Below are 10128 nucleotides of genomic sequence, written 5' to 3'. Positions count from 1 at the left end.
TGAATTTTCCATTGGAGTTTTTTTATACATTCAGTATATCATTGGCTTTGTTCTAATATGCGTTTTTTAGCGATTAATGCCAAAATAAACAAGTTATCGAATTTGCAAAAAATGTTACTTTTTTATTTATGAACGAAATGGGGAATAAAATGTTTTAGTTTGGAAAGAATAATTTTTTAAAATTTCAAGAGAAGTTCTAATAATATAGTCGAAACCGTTTATGATCTGGAAAGAAAACGGAATCTGGAAAGTTAGCACTTCTACAACCCATAACTCGCTTATTATACCACTTGAAAATTTCAGTTGCCACTTTTTCTCACTCTTATAATGATCTTAACAATTATATTGAAAAAATATTATCCAATTCAAATAATAAAAAGTGTACCGAACAGCCTTAAACGAGGCCGCACCTTCACCGTCAAAAAGTAATCTGAACTAGTCGGTGACGGCGCGGGCAACAAACACGGTGACGGTGCTGGCGCGGTGCGGTAGTATGTGTCCCTGTAAAAAGTAACTGACCTGTAACTTGACCTGTAAAAAGGTTTGAAGAATACGTGTTTAAAATTTGAAACTGATTGATCAATTCTTATTAAGTTATTGCAGAGCATACAAACAGACGGACGACTTTGGCCCTCAGTAAGTCAAAAGTGAGAACTCGCTAACGCTCGTTCAATAAAAACCAACAATAATAATTTAACATTATATTTATTTTTAATGTATTATTATCAATTATACATGAGCAAAAAACATTACGGTACATCAACATTAATACCAGTAGGCCTATCACATAAATTTATACAGAACATGGATATTAATGAGTCATACACAGTCGATAAGAACTTCTATTGCTTATTAAGGATATTGGGGTGGCTTATTGGAGTAGGTGATAACGCGCTTAAAGGCAGAGGTGACGAACGATGCAGTCTGTGGTGCTTTGATCAATCGAGAAACTGTAACAGAAAAAAAATAAGTGGAAACAACAGAAAGTTAATTATGTAAGAAAGAAATAATCTATATATATATATATATATATATATATATATATATATATATAATATATATATATATATATATATGACTATGTGTTAATTTGTTACTTTGTTTGTTCCCTATAGACTTAAAAACTACTTGACAGAACGGCATGAAACTTTAGGAATATGTTGTGTGAATATTGGGGATGGTTTCTGAATAGAAATTTTGATAGGGGGACTAATAACAATTATTTATTAATCCATTCTACAGACCTATGTTTCCAAAATTGTCGGCCCAGCGGCTACCGATGAACGGGAAGATGATCATGATTGAAGATAATGTTGTGATAATATGATTTAGCATCTAAAGTTAACAGCTGTAATAGACTTATAAATTGTATACTGGTATTAATACGGTGGTTTGGAGTTGAAGTTTAGTTGATTGGTACCAGCTGAAGATAATGGTTCCTTAGAAGACCTATACAAATAATTATAACTCCCCTATCATTGAGAAACTGGAAAATGTTGGAAAAAATGATTCACCTCATGAAAGAGAGTTGTTCATATTGCATTCATTAATTACTGAAGAATGACAGAATAATTTACAATTTTTTGAATTTAGCTCAGCTTATATTCATCCTAAAATGGAAGATGGAAATAATATGGAATTCTGTGTGATTCATCGTATATCGCGTATTTTCTGGACCATCTACTGACAATCAACAACTATGAACGCATTAAATTCATCTTTGGAACACTGATTTACCTATCTATTTTATTTAATCCAACACTTTAATGATAGATATTACTACTAATTGATTGAGAAGGAATATGTTTTCGGAATAATAAATGCTGCATGACTAAGCACATAGGAAGTCCGTATTGAGATATAAATGAAAATATTGATTGTCAGATAAATTTAATGATTCAAAAAATAAAGTTAAGTGTGACATGCCTGATACCAATTACCTAGTGGAATATTTAACGCTCAACTATAACAATAATCTTACTGAATTAATTTTTCATGATGAGCTGTAAGAATTGAAATAGGCTTATAGGATGCAAGATTAGTATATTAGTATTAAAAATATAAATATGTGTTAGCTTGCTTGCATGATAATCTGTTGGCTAATTTAAGTTTTTTTTGTTTTGCTGTTTACTTGCTTTATTCATCAAAATATGACTAATTCAGAACGAAATAGTCTGACTGCAGACTTTAGTGTAATGGATGGTTTAATGTGGGTTGACGAATTCAAATTTCGAAAAAGCTACGTATCCCAGAAGGGACAAATCTCATATAGATGTACAAATAAGTTGTGTTCAATGACCATTATGACGGATGCTAGTGGACGAATTGTTTCCAGGAGTAGCGGTAAACACTCCCACCATCCTCCCAAAGAGAAAAATAGTAGAACTCCTGTTTTATTTATTTTTCATTTTATTTAAGGTTTAATGGCCTGTATCCGATTATACGGTAATGAATTTATACAGTGAAATATTTATTGGTAATGATCAGATATATAAAAATTTAGTTTATTCAATTTCCTGGATGGATAAAAAATATATTAATATTATGAGTAAGAGTAATTCAAACCTACAATTTATAAAGAGATAATTTACGATTCAATACAGTTTAATACAGCTAAGTTGGTTGATTATGGTTACTGATGAATGAATTCGCAACTAATAAGTTCAAATAGAGAGACAAGTACTAAATACTTTAGTAGACTTTAAGAGGTACAATACCGATTTTATTACTGATGTTATTAATGATGAGTTATTATTAGAAAGATTATTACGTATTAATTGAAAGAATAAATTAATAAAGTAAGTTATTAGGTTATGGACAAGATCTACGATGAAAAAATATTTCTAAAGGCATAAACAAGAAACGGTTTATGTTATGTGCGCTCCTCGAAACACGACCGTCCGCTACCACTGCTCCCGTGCTCCGACTCGACTCCTGTCGGTGATAGTACTGTTGTAGTTTAAAGAAAGAAACCTGTGCCTTTGTTATTCTGAGTAGAACCGGGCGCAGTTAATTGATACAAATAATTGAAAATTATAGTCTGATCGAGTGTTTACTTACATGATTAAAGCTATAATGGCTGTCACAAATATCAGCTTGATGTGAACAGCTCAGATTTGTGAGCTAAGTGGCCGTTCTCCAGGTTTTCACTAAATCTCTCCCAAGTTCTTATCACGGGATATCAGTAGGTGCATTACCTCTCCAAAGATAGCTGCGCTTGTTCGTAATCATCTGAAACCATTTCTTCAATTATTTTGTGGATTCAATCTGTAATAATAAAAGTATGATTAATATTATAATCCCAGCATTCAATATTTTAAAATATATATATTATTATCCTATTATTTGCTGCCAGCAGTAGGAACATGCTCAAATGCAAATGATAGGCTGTCAATGTATGATTTTCTTCACATTTCACGATTCAAGTTTACATTTTTGAGCTAGAAAAACATCAATTTCTCTATATATCTCTTTTAGAATGCTCTTAAAAACACATTAAATATCAATATTAAACTTGCGAACATAAAATATTAAATTATTTTGATGTTGCATACAAAATATTTTATGAGTTGATAAGCATAATAGCTAGACATGTTAAAATTGTTATAGTTAATCTATCAAAGATAAAATTATGGTAGTTTTAGTCTTATCTAAGTGAAAATTGGTACAAAATTATAATAAATAAACGTAGGCTCAAGTAGACGAAGTACACCTAATATGAATGTGATGTTTTTGAACCTGCTTTGTGCTTAGGCAATAAGTTAGTTTATGCTAGTCGGTATTCATAAATATATTCAGTGGAGTCACTTGAGCAAGACGTCAACAGTTTAGTGGGAGTGGCAGGTGCATGTTTGATAAGAATGATAACTTAAGGTTGTGCATCACGCTTTTCAAAACTTTTTATGGTAACATTTTTCAAAGAAGGCTATTCCGATTTGGATACCATCGGTCTCACTAAATGAAGCACATCACAAGGGAAAACTCAATTCATAATTTTTACTTTTTGCGATATATAGTTTAAATCTTGGGTGAGATCCGATCCATTGCTGAATTGGGAGCAAATAAATTCATGAAACTTTGAGGATTCATTATTCAAGATAGTTGCTCATTGTAGACCACTATTTCAACCTTTGTGGCCTCATTTTGACTCTGCCTGCAATGTTTATCCTGGAATCAGCCTTAATGGTGGAATGGGAACCACAAATGTTCACAATAAATGAAGAAACTCATCACTATAAAAAGATCTACAAGCAAAATTGATCCATGTAGTGGAAGTGACTTCAACCTTGGCCAGGAATGGGCCTGAATTATTGAGCAAAAGAATATTGAACAAGGTTGCAGCTACTGTACGAAGCATAGAAAGAGGACAAGTTGAAGAAGACCCTGAAAAGTTAGGGTAGACAGACCCACATCATGACCACCACTCTGTCGACGAGGCTTATTCTGCACAGTGAGGCTTAGACGCTTCACACGCATTCGGTTCGGTTCGTTACCGAAAACGAATAAGGCTTTCATACATGTCAGGTTTTAATTCGTACGGTTCTAATTAGGTATTTTCTTCTCAAAAACAGCTGTGTTTGGATTTTCACAGGTCATGCTGGTATATTTAAATATAACAGCTGGTGTTAAATTGTAAGATGTTATTTCTTGAACAACAAAAATTTAGGGCCGGTTTCCGAGCTCGGGATTTAGCCAAGTTCTAGACTTTGACTGGCTTTAAACTCTGGAGTCAGATTCAAAATCAGATGTAGTCAATTGGTTTTCCGAGTCAGAGCGTTAACGTAGTCGAGGACTCAAATAGACCCTGGAGTTTCGACATCACGTTAGACCCTGGAGTTTATAATTTCGCTTTCTGAGTGAAGGGCTTATAAGTCCAGGACTTGAATTAGATTCTCGCCTCTTTCCAAGTCAAGGATTTATCAAAAATCGTCCAGGACTTAAAACAGCGTGATTTTAAACCCTCGACTGGGGTAGGGTATAAATTCAAGTTCTAGACTTAGGGCCGGTTTCCGAGCTCGGGATCTATAAGTTCTGGACTTACAGAGTCTAGGACTAAAATAAGCTCTCGGGTCTAAATTGACTTTCTGAGTCACGATTTTATCTTCTAAACTCCGGAGTCTATCAAGTTCTCGACTTATTTGAGTCCAGGACTTTAACGCAGTAAACATGAGGGAAATTCACAATATTTTGCTGTTGTATTGTTGGCATTATAGCAAAACGGAAACAGCTGATTGCAGCGGGACAATTCAAATGAGCATGCTCTCCAAACTATTTTGTGAAAATACGTTTCGATTTCTTTGTAGGCCTATTCAAAGCAAAACCTTTGAAAGGTGAATGAATAAACATTTCATTTTACGTTATGCTATTATTGATCATTGATCCTAACCAGTGATTATGAATGAAAATTTAATTAGGCTACTGAGTTTGAAAACGTATTTGTTTTGAAAAAAAAACTGTATTCCATGACAATTATTTGGCTTTTTATCTTCTCCAAAACAATAACTGAATTGTGTTTGCTCAGTTAAGTCTAGAACTTGAATTTAAACCCTACCCCAGTCGAGGGTTTAAAATCACGCTGTTTTAAGTCCTGGACTTAAAAGCCCTTCACTCAGAAAGCGAAATTACAAACTCCAGGGTCTAACGTGATCTCTAAACTACACAGTCTATTTAAGTCCTCGAATACGTCAACGCTCTGACTCGGAAAGCCAATTTTCTGACTCCAGAGTTTAAAGCCAGTTAAAGTCTAGAACTTAGCTAAATCCCGAGCTCGGAAACCGACCCTAAAAGTTAATTAAAAATTGTGAATTATTTGAATAGTTTCTTTTTGATTATGTTAATTTTGGATGTTTAGAGAGATAATTTTTTTAAATTGAAAATTTGTTCCTTGTTTTGACACATGGTATTATATAAACTTCATCTCTTCTCTCCATTGATGAAATCATATAATATTCGTGGAAAAAAATTCTCCCTGAGTTTTAATTTATATCTTTCATATTTTTTTGGCAAACTATTCATTGAGAAAAAATGTTCCTGTGAACTAACAGAATTGAATTGACCATATGATTTTGACTTGGGAAATTTTGAAACAGATAATCACGATATCAGGTTAAAATAAAAACAAAAAAGGCCAGCGTGTGTAGAAGACTTTGTTTTTTCCTGTTTCCCTAGCAACAAATTCGAATATGATAAAACCTATTCGTGTCGAGGGGGCGTTCGGTGCTATGCGGTTGCTATTCGGTACCGAATTCAAACCGAATCATCGCTTCACACTTATAGGAATTCGCCAAAAACGAAACGAACCGAACCGAAAGTGTGTGAAAGTAGCCTCTCGCTAGCAACGAATTGAAACCTGATGGAATTTATTAGAGTCAAGTGTCAAATAGGCGTTCGGTTCTATGCGGTTTCTATTCGGTACTGAATTCAAACCGTATTACCGTTTCACACTTATCGGGATTTGCCGAAAACGAAACGAACCGAATGAGTGTAAAACTAGCCTGACGACCACAATGCAGCAGCGTTTCCAGAGGGATGAAAACAAGTATAAAGTGATCAAGAAAGTATTGCCTGTCTCATTACATATTTGATTTCTCAGAATATCAATTCTAAGTAAATTAAATCGATTTTTTAAAATTACCATATTCAAGTTGTTTTTGATAGTATCCAAATCGAAACAGTACAAAAATGTCACCTGTAAAATGTTTTCCAAGTGGGTGGCGCACAATATTTATAAATAAGGTAAAACTTTGTGGCTTGGACACACACACAGCGATCTGCAGACAGGAATCAGAGAGGTCTTAGCAGGTTATAGACATGAATATCTAAAATATAGATGAAGGCCACTCTGACCGCTTCCCGCAGATTGTTCTCTGTGTGTCCCAGCCCATACTGATTTGGAGCAAAAGCAAAAATTCCATTTCATGGTGAATTGTTTACTTACTTGGTCAAAAATAATTATTGCAACAACCGTATCAGTTACTGAATCACATCTTGAACGTTCCATTAGGATGCAGTTGATCAGTTTGGCACTGTAAAATATAAATAATAAGTTCAAGTTAATTTATAAGGAAAACTTTTGTATAATATTAAATTTAACATTAGCATGAAAAAAGTTGGCGATCAAATGAAAACTACTCATTCAAAGAGGGTAAATAAATACAGCGATACTTAAGTACAGCTGATTATACGAGTCACACTGGCAAACAAGGAATCTTCCTTCTGCAGGTATTTTTGCCTCACCTACTGTACTCATGCATGTGAGCATAAATTTAATCTTAATTTATTAATACTATTATCATAAATAAGGATATCATTTTGTTATAATTTCTAATTAAATAGATTAACATTTCCTTAATTTTTATGTTTGTATCTTGTTTTTGGCAAATAAATTCATTCATTCAAGTAGGCTTATAGTTAGGTCAATGCTATAATGCCAGTAGAAAAGATAGGACAACTGCGTTGCCGATTTCCTGTATTGCCACTGGCTCCTATAATAGAGAATAGCTGATTCGGAATAACATATCTGATGTAACCCAATATTAAATGTGCATTCTATTTAATAATAATAAATAATATTTTATTCGTCAAGAAAATATATTATTCAATTAGTAATTCATAAATTTTCATGATTTAAATTAAATCTTTTTGTAAGGTCTAATTAATTAGGTATATTTTTACATTGTAAAAAAACAATCATGTGAAGCAACATGAGGATAGAGCAAAACTTATTTCAATTTCCAAAGCAATTTGATTTGTCTAATGATAGACAAGAATAGCAACACCAATGTTAATCAAATGCTGCCATTAGGTGGACCTCATAGTACCAGAGTTATTATATTTATATTGAGTTACCATAAAGCAAAAATACCATAGGAATATCAGCGGCTTGAGTTAACAGTGAAATTTACAACATAAGAGCCCTATACTAAACCATTAAATTAAACACCATGAGATGTTTTTTATGCTATTGTTTCTCTATGATGCTACAAATTACAGTAGTCTGAGTACCGTATATAAATTATCTTCAAACAACCAATCCAATCAGCTCTAGGGCTTCAGTGAGTCTGGTTGAATTTCATTCAGTTTATAATTTGGTTAATGGAAAACTTTTTATAAAATACTGAAAAACTTTATTTTATAAAACAATCCACATTTGGCTAAACCACTCTAAGCTTAATCTTGAATCATTTCTCTAAATGGATTTTCCAACAAGTAGCCTGACTGCAGTAGGCCTACATGTAAATCACTTATGTTAGCAAATCCTTTTTTATTTAATTTATTGAATAAATGATGCAGTAACCTAACTACAGTATTTAAAAGAAGATGAAATTCATAAATATCTCACAATAGGGAATAAGGTCTAAATATATTTAGCCTATTCAGTACCCCTACTTCTAATATTATTCAAGTATTCTAATGATAGAACAAAGAAATTAATAAAAGTTGCTAGCCTATTATTAATAAATTAAATTTGCTATTTTAAAATAATATTTTCAACTTTAGTAACTTAGTCCACATTAAACTTACCTCAGGATGAGAATTATTGAGAAACCAAATTCTGTCACAATGTAATAGATATCACTAAGCAAAAAGTATATTTTTGTATTATCCCAATCCTAATTATAATTACATTTGAATACATTACATAAAAAAAGATTAGCCTGTAAAACAATACTCTATAAGAAGCTGTTTCTGTTGCAAAATGCAAATGTACGTTACACTTACCTTAATTATTATTATTATGCATAACATAACCTATAAACTTGATGCTATTATATTGAAGACATATTAAATTTTCTAAAAAATAATAGATATGTACGTATTATTATTTTATTATAAAATATGGTACAATCGCAAATCATATGAATAGTCTATAATTGAAAAAGAACGACAAACCAGGTCCAAAAGTCCATATCATTCTAGAAAATAAGTCAGACTTGAACCATTTCTCAATGACAAACACATTACAAGTATTCCCACTTTGGCACCGATATTTTGAGTTCCAGATATTTCCAATTCCGCCATCTGCCAAACAAGTAATTTGAGTTCCAGATACTCCCAATTCCGCCTAGCAACATATTTCGAGTTCCGGATATTTCCAATTCCGCTGTCTGACAAATATTCGGAGTTCCACCCAGCAACAGTTTTCAAGCATAGGACATTTAACATTGATATTTTGAGTTCCAGATATTCCCAATTCCGCGGCCCCTCTATAGTGAGGTCCACGTTATAATGGTAGTGTACGATTTGCAAATGTGGAAGAGTTAGGGGTTAGGTTTTATTTAGGTTATATTTAATAATGTTTTTTTTAGGATAGGTTTGGTTTTTGCTTAAAAATTGCAATATGCTCGAAGGGGCTAGGGTCCAGGTAGAGTTATGTTTTTTGATGTTTCAAAGGTAAAAGGATAGGTTAGGGGGTTAGGATTTTGCTCTGAACCACATGTTTGTGAACATGTTCATGAAATGAACCACATTTTTGTGAACATGTTCATGAAATGGACCAAATGTTTATGTTTTGTTCTAAAGATGACAAGCAAATCTAAAGTATTAAATTTGAATGGGTTAGAGGTTAGGTTTTATTCAGGTTATATTTAATAATGTGTTATTAGAATAGGTTAGGTTTTTGCTTTGAAATTGCAATATGCTAGAAGGGGCTAGGGTGCAGGTAGAGTCATGTTTTTTTTATGTTTCAAATGTGAAAGGATAGGTTAGGGGGTTAGGATTTTGCTCTGAAATCTAAATTATTAAATGTGAAGGGGTTAGGGGTTAGTGGTTAGGTTTTTTTGGATTATATTTAATAATGTTCAATAAGGTTAGGTTAGGTTTTTGCTTTAAAATTGCAATATGTTAGAAAGGGCTATGGTCCAGGTAGAATTATGCTTTTTGATATATTTTCAAAAGTGGAAAGATAGGTTGGGATTTTGCTTTGAAATTGCAATATGCTGGAAGGGATTAGAGGTTTTTCAAATAGTTATGTTCATTGATGTTTTAAATGTAAAAGGGAAGGTTGAGGGTTCGGTTTTTGTTTTGAAATGACAATATGCTGACTTAGTTATAGTGTTTTTTAACATCAGTTAAATAACAACTGTTATATTTTATTAATTATATTTTTCAAAAGTACTCTTTCTTTTA

At 32.6% G+C, this 10128-nt stretch overlaps 1 long non-coding RNA gene across 4 annotated transcripts; it reads right to left on the bottom strand.

Annotated features, from left to right (window-relative positions):
* Positions 1-686: 686 nt before the first annotated feature.
* LOC120356383 lies at positions 687-8911 on the bottom strand. Of its 4 annotated transcripts, none has more exons than XR_005574011.1 (4): positions 8893-8911; positions 6938-7025; positions 3061-3231; positions 687-950 (listed from the first exon to the last, which is right to left on the bottom strand). It is a non-coding gene; the product is annotated as an uncharacterized LOC120356383 (long non-coding RNA). The 4 variants fall into 4 exon arrangements; XR_005574010.1 differs by having other exon boundaries at positions 3061-3267; positions 8893-8910; XR_005574007.1 differs by lacking the exon at positions 8893-8911 and adding an exon at positions 8524-8738 and having other exon boundaries at positions 3061-3267.
* Between the last annotated feature and the right edge of the window lie 1217 nt (positions 8912-10128).

Source organism: Nilaparvata lugens, unplaced genomic scaffold (assembly GCF_014356525.2).
Source record: "Nilaparvata lugens isolate BPH unplaced genomic scaffold, ASM1435652v1 scaffold6615, whole genome shotgun sequence".
In the NCBI taxonomy this organism is placed as follows: Eukaryota; Metazoa; Arthropoda; class Insecta; order Hemiptera; family Delphacidae; genus Nilaparvata; species Nilaparvata lugens.
This window is presented reverse-complemented; position numbering and strand designations above follow the sequence as displayed.